The following is an 11,530-nucleotide window of genomic DNA, read 5'->3' as shown; positions in this document are numbered from 1 at the left end:
AAATTCCTGACCTCAAGTGATCCGCCCGCCTCAGCCTCCCAAAGTGCTGGGATTACAGGCGTGAGCCACCGCTCCCAGCCTGAGATGGGGTTTTGCCATGTTGCCCAGGCTGGTCTCAAAGTCCTGAGCTCAAGCGATCTGCCCACCTCAGCCTCTCAAAGTGCTTACAGGTGTGAGCCACTGCATCTGGCCCCAAAATACTTTATTCCTAAAAAAAAAATGCTAACAATCATCTGAGCCTTCAGCAAGTCATAATCTTTATGCTGGTGGAGGCTCCATGTTGATGGCTGCTGACTGATCAGGGTGGTGGTATTTGCTAAAGGGTGGGGTGGCTGTGACAATTTCTTTTCTTTTCTTTTTTTTTTTTTTTTCTGAGACCGAGTCTCCCTCTTGTTGCCCAGGCTGGAGTACAATGACACGATCTCGTCTCACTGCAACCTCCGCCTCCTGGGTTCAAGCGATTCTCCTGCCTCAGCTTCCCGAGTAGCTGAGATTACAGGCATGCCCCACCATGCCCAGCTAATTTTTGTATTTTTAGTAGAGATGGGGTTTCAACATGTTGGCCAGGCTGGTCTTGAACTCCTGACCTTAAGTAATCCACCTGCCTCGGCCTCCCAAAGTGCTAGGATTACAGGCATGAGCCACTGTGCCCGGGCTTTTTTTTTTTTTTTTTTTTTTTGGTGACAGAGTCCTGCTCTGTCACCCAGGCTGGAGTGCAGTGGTACGATCTTGGCTCACTGCAACCTCTGCCTCCTGGGTTCAAGCAATTCTCCTGCCTTAGCCTCCCAAGTAGCTGGGATTACAGGTGTGTGCCACCATGCCAGCTGTGACAATTTCTTAAAATAAGACAATGTAGCATTTGCCACATGAATTGACACTTCCTTTCATGAAAGATTTATCTCTAGTATGCAGTACTATTTGATAGCATTTTACTCATAGTAGAATATCTTCCAAAATTGGACTCAGTCCTCTCAAACCCTGCTGCTGCTTTATCAACTAAGTTTATGTCATATTCTAAATCCTTTGTTGTCATTTCTACCATTCTACATTTCACAGTATCTTCATCAGGAGTAGATTCCATCTCAAGAAACCACTTTCTGGCTAGGCACGATGGCACACACCTGTAATCCCAGAACTTTGGGAGTCCAGAGTGAGAGAATCACTTGAGCTTGGGCATTCTAAACCAGCCTTGGCAACATAGTGAGACCCCCATCTCCTCACAAAAATTATTTTTAATTAGCTGAGCAGGGTGGTGCACACATGTAGTACTAGTTACTTGGAAGGTTGAACCAGGAGGATGGCTTGAGTCTAGGAGGTCAAGTTTGCAGTGAGCCATGATTGCCAGCCTGGGCAACACAGTGAGACTCTGTCTCTATTTAAAAAAAAAAAAAAAGAGGCTGGGCATGGTGGCTCACACCTGTAATCCCAGCACTTTGGGAGGTCAAGCCAGGAGGATCACTTGAGGTCAGGAGTCCGAGAACAGCCTGGTCAGCATGGTGAAACCCCGTCTCCACTAAAAATACAAAAATTAGCCAGTCATGGTGGTGGACACCTGTAATCCCAGCTACTTGGGAGGCTGAGGCAGGAGAATCGCTTGAGCTTGAGAGGTTAAGGTTGCAGTGAGCAGAGATCACATCACTGCACTCAAGCCTGGGTGACAGAGCGAGACTCCACCTCAAAAAAAAAAAAAAAGAAAAGAAGAAGAAATCACTTATTTGCTCATCCATAAGAAGCAACTCTGCATCCATTTAAATTTTATCATGAGATTGCAGCAATTCAGTCACATCTTCAGGTTCCATTTCTAATTCTAGTTCCCTTGCTACTTCTATCATATCTGCAGTTACTTCCTCTAGTGAAGTCTTGAGCCCCTCTGAAAGTCATCCATGAGTTATAGAGTCACTTTCTTCCAAACTCCTGTAAATGTTGGTTTTTGGCTTCCTCCCTGGAACCACAAATATTCTTAATGGCATCTAGAATGGTGAATCCTTTCCAGAAGGTTTTCAATGTACTTTGCCCAAATCCATCAGCAGAATCACTTATCTATGGCAGCTATAGCCTTATGAAATGTAATTTTAAATAATAAGACTTGCAGGTTTAAATTACTCCTTGATCCATGGGCTGCAGAAAGGATGTGTATTAGCAGGCATGAAAACAACATTCATCTCCTTGTACATCTCCATTAGAGCTCTTGGGTGACTAAATGCATTGTGAATGAGTATGAGCAGTAATCTTTGTAATCTTTTTTCTCTCTTCTTCTTCTTCTTCTTTTTTTTTTTTTTTTGTAATAACCTTTTGAAAGCAACCTTTTTTCTGATCAATAGGTCTCAACAGTGGACTAAAAAATTCAATAGGGGCCAGGAACAATGGCTCACATCTCTAATCCCAGCATTTAGGAGGTGGAGTCAGGAGTGTCTCTTGATGCCAGGAGTTTGAGGATCAGCCTGGGCAACATAGCAAGACCCTGTCTCTACAAAAAATTTAAAAAATTTAAAAATTGGCTGGGTGTGGTGGCTCATGCCTGTAATCCCAGCACTTTGGGAGGCCAAGGCAGGTGGATCACCTGAGGTCAGGAGTTCAAGACCAGTCTGGCCAACATGGTGAAACCCTGTCTCTACTAAAAAAAAAAAAAACAAAAAAAAAACAAAAATTAGCTGGGCATGGTGGTGGACAACTGTAATCCAAGCTCAGGAGGCTGAGGCAGGAGAAGCACTTGAACCCGGGAGGTGGAAGTTGCAGTGAGCCGAGATTGCGCCATTGCACTCCAGCCTGGGTTACGGAGCAAGACTCCATCTCAAAAAAAAAAAAAAAAAAAAAATTGAGTTCCAGGTGCAAGGCAGCCACTGAGGAGAGCAGAGTGCAGCAGCTGAAGGCTGGTGAGTCAGAGCCATGATGTTCTGGATTGAGGGCCTCACACCGAAGCTGGACCTGGAGGAGATGAAACAGAACAGAAGACATGCAAAGATGTGATCTCCTCCATACGGAACTTCCTCAGCTACGTGGCCCTACTGCAAGTCACTCCTTTTATCTTAAAGAAATTGGACAGCATATGAAGATTGGGCATCATGTGTGAATGCATAATACGAAGAATCTGGCTACAGTTTCTACTCCTCTCTGCAAGTGAAAAGGCCCAGAAAGGTGTAAGAGACCCTTTGAATGGACATATTCAACAAATTCTGCTTGTTAAGAACAACTTTGGCTCTGGTAACTGACCTTCGTAGCTAAAATATAAAACTATAAGGAAGTATAAAAAATAAAATAATTAGCTGGGTGTGGTGGCACATACCTGTGGTCCCAGCTACTCAGGAGACTGAGGTGGAAGGATCACTTGGCCCAAGAGATCAAGGCTGCAGTGGGCTGTAATTGTGCAACTACACTCCAGCCTGAATCACAGAGCAAGACCGTCTCAAAAAATATATACAGGCTGCACATGGTGGCTCACGCCTGTAATCCCAGCACTTTGGGAGGCCTAGGTGGGGGGATCACTTGAGATCAGGAGTTCAAGACCAGCCTGGCCAACATGGCGAAACCCCGTCTCTACTAAAAATGCAAAAATTAGCCAGGCATGGTGGCACACGCTTGTAATCCCAGCTACTCAGGAGGCTGAGACAGGAGAATTGCTTGAACCCAGGAGCCGAGATCGTACCACTGTACCCCAGCCTGGGCAACAGAGCAAAGCTCTGCCTCAAAAAAAAAAAAAAAATATATATATATATATAAAAATATATATATATATGAAACCATACTGTAAAAAAGAGGTGTGCTGTCATCCAGAGTTTGTTGTTTCATTTCTAGAGCATAAGCAGAGTAGAGTTAGCATAATTCTCAAAGGCCTTAGGATTTTCAGAATGATCGATGAGGAACTGGCTTCAACTTAAAGTCACCAGCTGCATTAGCACCTAGCAAGAGAGTCAGCCACTCCCTTGAAGCTGTGAAGCCAGGCATTGACTTTTGTCTAGCTATAAAAGTTCTAGATGGCATCTTGTTCCAATGGAAAGTTGTTTCATCTACATTGAAAATCTGTTGTTTTGCCTTCAGATCAGTGATGTCAAAAAAAAGAAAAGAAAAGAAAAAATCTGTTGTTTAGTGTACTCACCTTCATCAACTATCTCAGCCAGATCTTCTGGATAACTTGCTGCTGCTTCTACATCAGCACTTGCTGCTTCACCTTGCACTTTTATGTCATGGATATGGTTTCTTTTCTTAAACCTCATGGACCAACCTCTTCTAGCTTAAAACTTGTCTCCTGAAGCTTCCTCATCTCCCTTCGCCTTCATAGAATTGCTCTGGATTAGGCTTCAGCTTAAAGGCATATTGTAGCTGGTTTGATCTTCTATCCAGATCACTCTTACTTTCTCCATATCAGCAATAAGGCAGTTTTGCTTTCTTATTATTCATATGTTCACTGGAGTAGCATTTTATTTATTTATTTATTTATTTATTTGAGACAGTCTCAAATAAATAACAATAAATGTTGCCCAGGCTGGTCTCAAAATCCTGGGCTCAAGTGACCCTCTGGCCTGTCTCCCAAGTAGCTGGGATTACACATGTGCATCATGCCCATCAACATCTTTTTTTTTTTTTTTAAGATGGAGTTTCATTCTTGTTGTCTAGGCTGGAGTGCAATGGCACGATCTCGGCTCACTGCAACCTCTGCCTCCTAGGTTCAAGCGATTCTCCTGCCTCAGCCTCCCTAGTAGCTGGGATTACAGGCACCTGCCACCACACCCAGCTAATTTTTTATATTTTTAGTAGAGATGGGGTTTCACTATGTTGGCCAGGCTGGTCTCAAACTCCTAAGCTCAGGTGATCCACCTGCCTCAGCCTCCCACAGTGCTGGGATTACAGGCGTGAGCCACTGCACCTGGCCAACACTTTTAATTTCCTTCAATAACTTTTCCTTTGCATTCACAACTTTGCAAACTGTCACAAGAGGCCTAGTTTTCAGCCTATCTCTGCTTTTGACATGCCTTCCTCACTAAACAATAATTTCTAGCTTTCGATTTATAGTGAGAAATGGCCAGGCACAGTGGCTCACTCCTGTAATCCCAGTGCTTTGGGAGACAAGGCAAGAGGATCACTTAAGGCAAGAAGTTCAAGACCAGCTTGGGCAAAATAGCAAGACCCCCCATCTCTACAAAACATTAAATAGTCTGGGCACAGTGGCTCATGCTTGTGGTCCCAGCACTTGGAGAGGCCGAAGCAGGAGGATCGGTTGAGCTCAGGAGTTCAAGACCAGCCTGGGCAATACAGTGAGACCTCATCTCCAAAAAAAAAAAAGTAAATATGGCCGGGAGTGGTGGCTCATGCCTGTAATCCCAGCACTTTGGGAGGCTGAGGCGGGTGGATCACCTGAGATCAGGAGTTCCGAGACCAACCCGACCAACATGGTGAAACCCCGTCTTTACTAAAGATACAAAAAACTAGCCGGGTGCGATGGCAGGTGCCTGTAATCCCAGCTACTTGGGAGGCTGAGGCAAGAGAATTGCTTGAACCCAGGAGGTGGAGGTTGCAGTGAGCCAAGATTGTGCCATTGCACTTCAGCCTGTGTGAGAGAGCAAGGCTCTGTCTCAAAAATAAATAAATAAATGAATAAATAAATATCAAACATTTAAAAATAAGTAATAAAAACAAAGTGAGAAATATGCGACTCTTCTTTCCACTTGAACACTTACTTAGACACCATTGTAGGGTTATTAATTGGCCTAATTTCAATATTGTCATGTCTCAGGGAATAGGTAGGCCTGAGGAGAGAGAGAGACACAGGGGAATGCTGGTTGGTGGAGCAGTCAGAACACATACAACATTTACTGATTATGTTCACCATTTTATATGGGCACAGCTTGTAGCACTCCCAAAACAATTTCAATAGTAGCATCAAAGATCACTGATCACAGATCACCATAACGGATAATAATAAGGACAAAGTTGTATTCGTTTTTTTGTATGTTTGGTTTTCTTTTCTTTTTTTTAATAAATTGATGTGGAGGTCTTACTATGTTGCACAGGCTGGTTTCAAACTCCTGAGCTCAGGTAATCCGCCTGCCTTGGCCTACCAAAGTGCTGGGACTATAGGCATGAGCCACCGCACTCAGCTATGTTTGGGTTTTTTTAGAGACAAGAGTCTCGCTGTGTCACCCAGGCAGGGGTGCAGTGGCATAATCATAGCGTTACTGCAGCCTCAAACTCCTGGACTCAAGCAATCCTCCAGCTTCAGCCTCTGAGCGACTGGGACTACAGGTGCATGCCACCACAACCAGCTAAGGCAAAGTTTTAAATATTGTGAGAATTACTAAAATGTGACACAAAGACATGAAGTCAGCACATGCTACTGGAAAAATGGCACCAATAGATTTGCTGGATGAAGGGTTACCACAAACCTTCAATTTGTGGGGGAAAAAAAACACACAATATCTACAAAGCACAATAAAGTGAAGCACAATAAAAACAAGGTATGCAGCTGGGCGTGATGGCTCATGCCTGTAATCCCAGCACTTTGGGAGGCCAAGGCAGGTGGATCACGAGGTCAGGAGTTCAAGACCAGCCTGGCCAACATGGTGAAACCCCGTCTCTACTAAAAATACAAAAATTAGCCAGGCATGGTGGTACACGCCAGTCATCCCAGCTACTTGGGGGGTTGAGGCAGGAGAATTGCTTGAACCCGGGAGGCGGAGGTTGTGGTGCACCTAGATCGCACCACTGCACTGCGGCCTGGGCAACAGAGTGAGACTCTGTCTCACAAAAACAAAAACAAAAACAAAAAAACAAAAAACAAGGTATGTTTGTATCTGTAATCAGACCACTTACTACCTTTACTGATATCACCCTGAACCCAGCTGCCATCATCTCTGTTCTGAACAATTGCAATAGCTTCCTAACTGATCTCCCTACTTCCTTCTACTTTTTTCCTCCTTCAGTCTATTATCAACACAAAAAACACAATGAAAATGTGATATCATAAAGTAGACCATAAGACTTCTTGGTTCAAAACCTTCCAACGGCTACCCATCTCTTTCAGAAGAAAAGTCAAAATTCCATTTTTTTTTTTTTTTTTTTTTTTTGAGAAGGAGTCTCACTGTGCCACCCAGGCTGGAGTGCAATGGTGCAATCTCAGCTCACTGCAACCTCTACCTCCCAGGCTCAGGCAATTCTCCTCCTTCAGCCTCCCGAGTAGCTAGGATTACAGGTGCAAACTACCACACCCAGGTAATTTTTGTATTTTTATTAGGGACGGGGTTTCACCATGTTGGCCAGGCTAGTCTCGAACACTTGACCTCTAGTGATCCACCCACCTAGGCCTCCCAAAGTGCTGGGATTACAGACATGAGCCACCGCGCCCGGCCTCAAAATTATTATAATATTTACTCTGCTTCAGTTAATCTAGCCTCCTTGCTGTTTCCAAATTACACCAAGCATACTCCAGCCGCAGGGTCTTTGCACTCGTTCTTCCCTATAACTGGAATGCTTTCCTCTTTGTGAAAATACAAGGTCTTTGCTTAAATATAAACTTTCAGAGGGGCCTTCCTGGACTTCTCTATCTCATTGATACTTCCTATCCTCCTTTCTTGCTTTATTTTTTTTCTGGCCCTTCTCACCATCTGATATAATATATATGTTCTTTCTTTATGTGTTATCTGCCTGTTTCTTCCTAACAGAAGCTAAGCTCCATGAAGGCACGTCGGTTCTATTCACTGATGTATCCGCAGTGCCTAGAACAATGCCTCACACATAGTAAGTTTTCCATACGTATTTATAGAAAGAATGCGTCAGCCTCAATGACCGCTACAGGGAAGGACTGTGTCTGACTCTTCTGTGAATCCCTAGTGCCCACCTGACAGCTGGCACAGGATAGGAACTAGTAGAATAAATGAATTGTTATTGTTGTTTTAAGGAGTTATGCCTGTTTTATCCTTCAGTGCTTTCTTGATTCTCATGGGGTAACAATTTTTACTCTTTCCTCACCTCCCAAATACTCCTGTGGAGAGATAGAGATCTTCCTGGGGCACTCTCTCTAAGTCACTTGACACCTGGGATCTCACTGAATCTCTCCCCTTTTCCCATACTTTTGGACTGAGACCGTGTATCCCAGCTATGCCCTGGACATGTATGTCACCATTCCTCCTGCTGGCTCCATTTCTAGAACACCTATGCTTTCTACCTAATTTTAGGTGTCTGGTTTCTCCTTCAGGGTAGAAATGATATTTGACTTCTCTGTGTCCCTAGGACTAGCCATAGGGCCCAGCACATATCAAGCACTCTATAAATGGTTCTTGGACTAAACCTTTGCCTGTTTCCACCTGTTTCCTGTCATTTCATAGTTCTCATTCTCTCCATAAGTCTACTGTAGCCACCCAAATACCTTAGTAAATGTATTAGTATACATGTCTCTGTGGTGTTGTAATTAAGAGCACAGGCTTTGGAATCCAATAGGCTTAATCTTGGCTCTGTTACTTAATGATTATGACTTTGAGCAAGATATTTTACTTCTCTGAGCCTCTCTTTCTTCATTGGTAAAATGAAAATAATAATGCCACAAGAGGTTACAGTGAAGATTAAACTCAATAGTGTATACAAAGCCCTAGCACTCTAGCACATAATAGCTACATGAATGATAATAGTGGTATCCACTAGCCAACGACAATAAAACTATGAGTATTTTGAGGGTCAAGGACTGTATCTCTAGCATCCGGAGAATATAGACTTTGTCAGGGAAGGAAATGATTAGAGACGGGGCTGGTGAAGTCAGTTGGAGCCACATTATGAAGAGTTAAGCAGTTTAGCCTTTATTCTTTAGATAATGAAGACTAATGAAAGAGTTATGGTAACACCTAAAGCTAAGAGCAAGTCAAAGACGATATTTTTGAGTACCAAATGAGGAAAGCCAGGAGAGCTGCCTGGGGCCATGTTAGCAATTAATTGAACCTTATGGTAACTGACATCAGTTATGAACTCAGGCTATAGTTGCATGATGTCAGCCTTTCAGATGAAAATGAAAACTTCAGTCAAACATCTGGTTGTTTAGTCTACCCAACATCAAAGACCTGGCAGTTCTGAAACTTTCAGATGTTTGACTGAATGGTTTAGTTTCCATCTTCATCTTAGAGGCCTGGTAGGCACAATCACTATGATTTTTGTCAGCTTTGGGCTTGAGGGGTTTTTTTAAATCTTTTAATTATGGAAACATTTCTATAACAACATAAAATGATTTTTTTTTAAAAAAGAAACAGTGGAGGTGGGGGTTAGGGTGGGAGGATCGCTTGAGGACAGGAGTTCAAGCCCAGCCTGGACAACATAGAGAGGCCCTGTCTTTACTAAAAATAAAAAAATTGGCTGGGCATGGTGGCACGCACCCGTAGTCTCAGCTACGCAGGAGGCTGAGGCAAAAGAATCCCTTGAGCCTAGGAGTTTGAAGTTACAGTGAGCTATGATCGCGCCACTGCATTCTAGCCTGGATGACAGAGCAAGACCCTGTTTCTAAAAAAAAAAAGAAAGAAAGAAACAAGGAAAAATAAAACCTCCCTAATTCTACCTTGTTAAAACAACTGGTTTTATTTTTGCATGTTCCCTTAATAGATATATAAAGTTTACATTGCTTATCCACGGGAACATATGTTTGTGCCCTTTTCATTGCACTTATTGTTATGTTTGATTTAAATGTAATTCATATTTTTTGTATATTTTTTATAGAGATAAGGTCTTACTATGTTGCCCTGTCTGGTCTAAAACTCCTGGGCTCAAGCCATCCTCCTGCCTTGGCCTCCCAAAGTGCTACGATTACAGGCATGAAGCAAAGCACCTGGCCTCATATTTTTAAATAATTACTATATAATATTATCAACTGGATATGCTAGAATCTACTGAATTTGAACATTCTGGGGTTGATGTAAATTTTTGTGCCTCTTGGCCGGGCACGGTGGCTCACGCCTGTAATCCCAGCACTTTGCGAGGCCAAGGTGGGTAGATCATGAGGTCAGGAGATCGAGACCATCCTGGCTAACACAGTGAAACCCTGTCTCTACTAAAAATACAAAAAAATTAGCCAGGTGTGGTGGTGGGCACCTGTAGTCCCAGCTACTCAGGAGGCTGGAGCAGGAGAATGGCATGAACCCAGGAGGCAGAGCTTGCAGTGAGCCGAGATCGCACCACTGCACTCCAGCCTGGGCAACAGAGCGAGACTCCGTCTCAAAAAAAAAATTTTTTGTGCCTCTAATTTTTCATTAAGATAAACAACCAGTTGGGCAAAGTGGCTCACACCTGTAATCCCAGCACTTTGGGAGGCCAAGGCGGGCAGATCACGAGGTCAGGAGTTCGAGACCAGCCTGGCCAACATGGTGAAACCCCATCTCTACTAGAAATACAAAAATTAGCTGGGCGCGGTGGTGGGCGCCTGTAATCCCTGCTACTCGGGAGGCTGAGGCAGGAGAATCATTTGAACCAGGAGGCAGAGGTTGCAGTAAGCCGAGATCACACCATTGCTCTCCAGCCTGGGTGACAGGGTGAGACTAGTCTCACATAAATAAATACATACATACATACAAACAACCGTGTTTGTTTATAATAATTTCATAGAGGTGGGGCGCAGTGGCTAACACCTGTAATCCCAGCACTTTGGGAGGCTGAGGCAGGTGGATCACCTGAGGTCAGGAGTTCAAGACCAGCCTGACCAACATGGAGAAACCCCGTCTCTACTAAAAATACAAAATTAGCCTGGTGTGGTGGCGCATGCCAGTAATCCCAGCTACTCGGGAGGCTGAGGCAGGAGAATTGCTTGAACCTGGGAGGCAGAGGTTGCGGTGAGCTGAGATCATGCCATTGCACTCCAGCCTGGGCAACAAGAGAGAAACTCCATCTCAAAATAAATAAATAAATAAATAAATAAATAAATAAATAAATAAATAATTCTAAGGATATCCAGTTAAAAGTCAAAGCATTGGCTGGACATGGTGGCTCACACCTGTAATCCCAGCGCTTTGGGAGGCCAAGGCAGGTAGATCACATGAGGTCAGGAGTTCAAGACCAGCCTGGGTGACATTGTGAAACCCCGTCTCTACTAAAAATACAAAAAATTTATCTGGGCATGGTGGTGCGCACCTGTAATCCCCACTACTCCAGAGGCTGAGGCAGGAGAATCACCTAAATCTGGGAGGCCAAGGTTGCAGTGAGCAGAGGTCGTGCCATTGCACTCCAGCCTGGGTGACAAGAGCAAAACTCTGTCTCAAAAAATAATAATGATAATAATAAAATAAAAGTCACAGCATTTTTATGACTCAATACAGATGTCTTAGTTCATTTTGTGCTGCTACGGCAGAATACCTGAGAATGGGCAATTTATAAAGTACAGAGATTTATTTCTTATAATTCTAGAGGCTAGGAAGTCCAAGACCGAGGGTTCAGCATCTGAAGAGGGCCTTTGTGTTGCATTATCTTTTGGCAGAGGTGGAAGGGCAAGAGAGGATGAGAGAGAGCAAGACAGCAAACTTGCAACCTCAAACCCTGTTATAATTGGCATTAATCCACTCATGAGGTTGGAGCC

At 43.7% G+C, this 11,530-nt stretch overlaps 1 pseudogene; it reads left to right on the top strand.

The window, feature by feature from the left end:
* Positions 1 to 2,802: 2,802 nt before the first annotated feature.
* Positions 2,803 to 3,050, top strand: LOC107973912 (mitochondrial import receptor subunit TOM5 homolog; annotated as a pseudogene).
* Positions 3,051 to 11,530: the final 8,480 nt, after the last annotated feature.

The sequence above is a fragment of the Pan troglodytes genome, chromosome 1, assembly GCF_028858775.2.
Source record: "Pan troglodytes isolate AG18354 chromosome 1, NHGRI_mPanTro3-v2.0_pri, whole genome shotgun sequence".
NCBI classification, from domain to species: domain Eukaryota; kingdom Metazoa; phylum Chordata; class Mammalia; order Primates; family Hominidae; genus Pan; species Pan troglodytes.
Note: the sequence above shows the minus strand (reverse complement) of the source record. Positions and strands in the feature narration are given on the sequence as shown.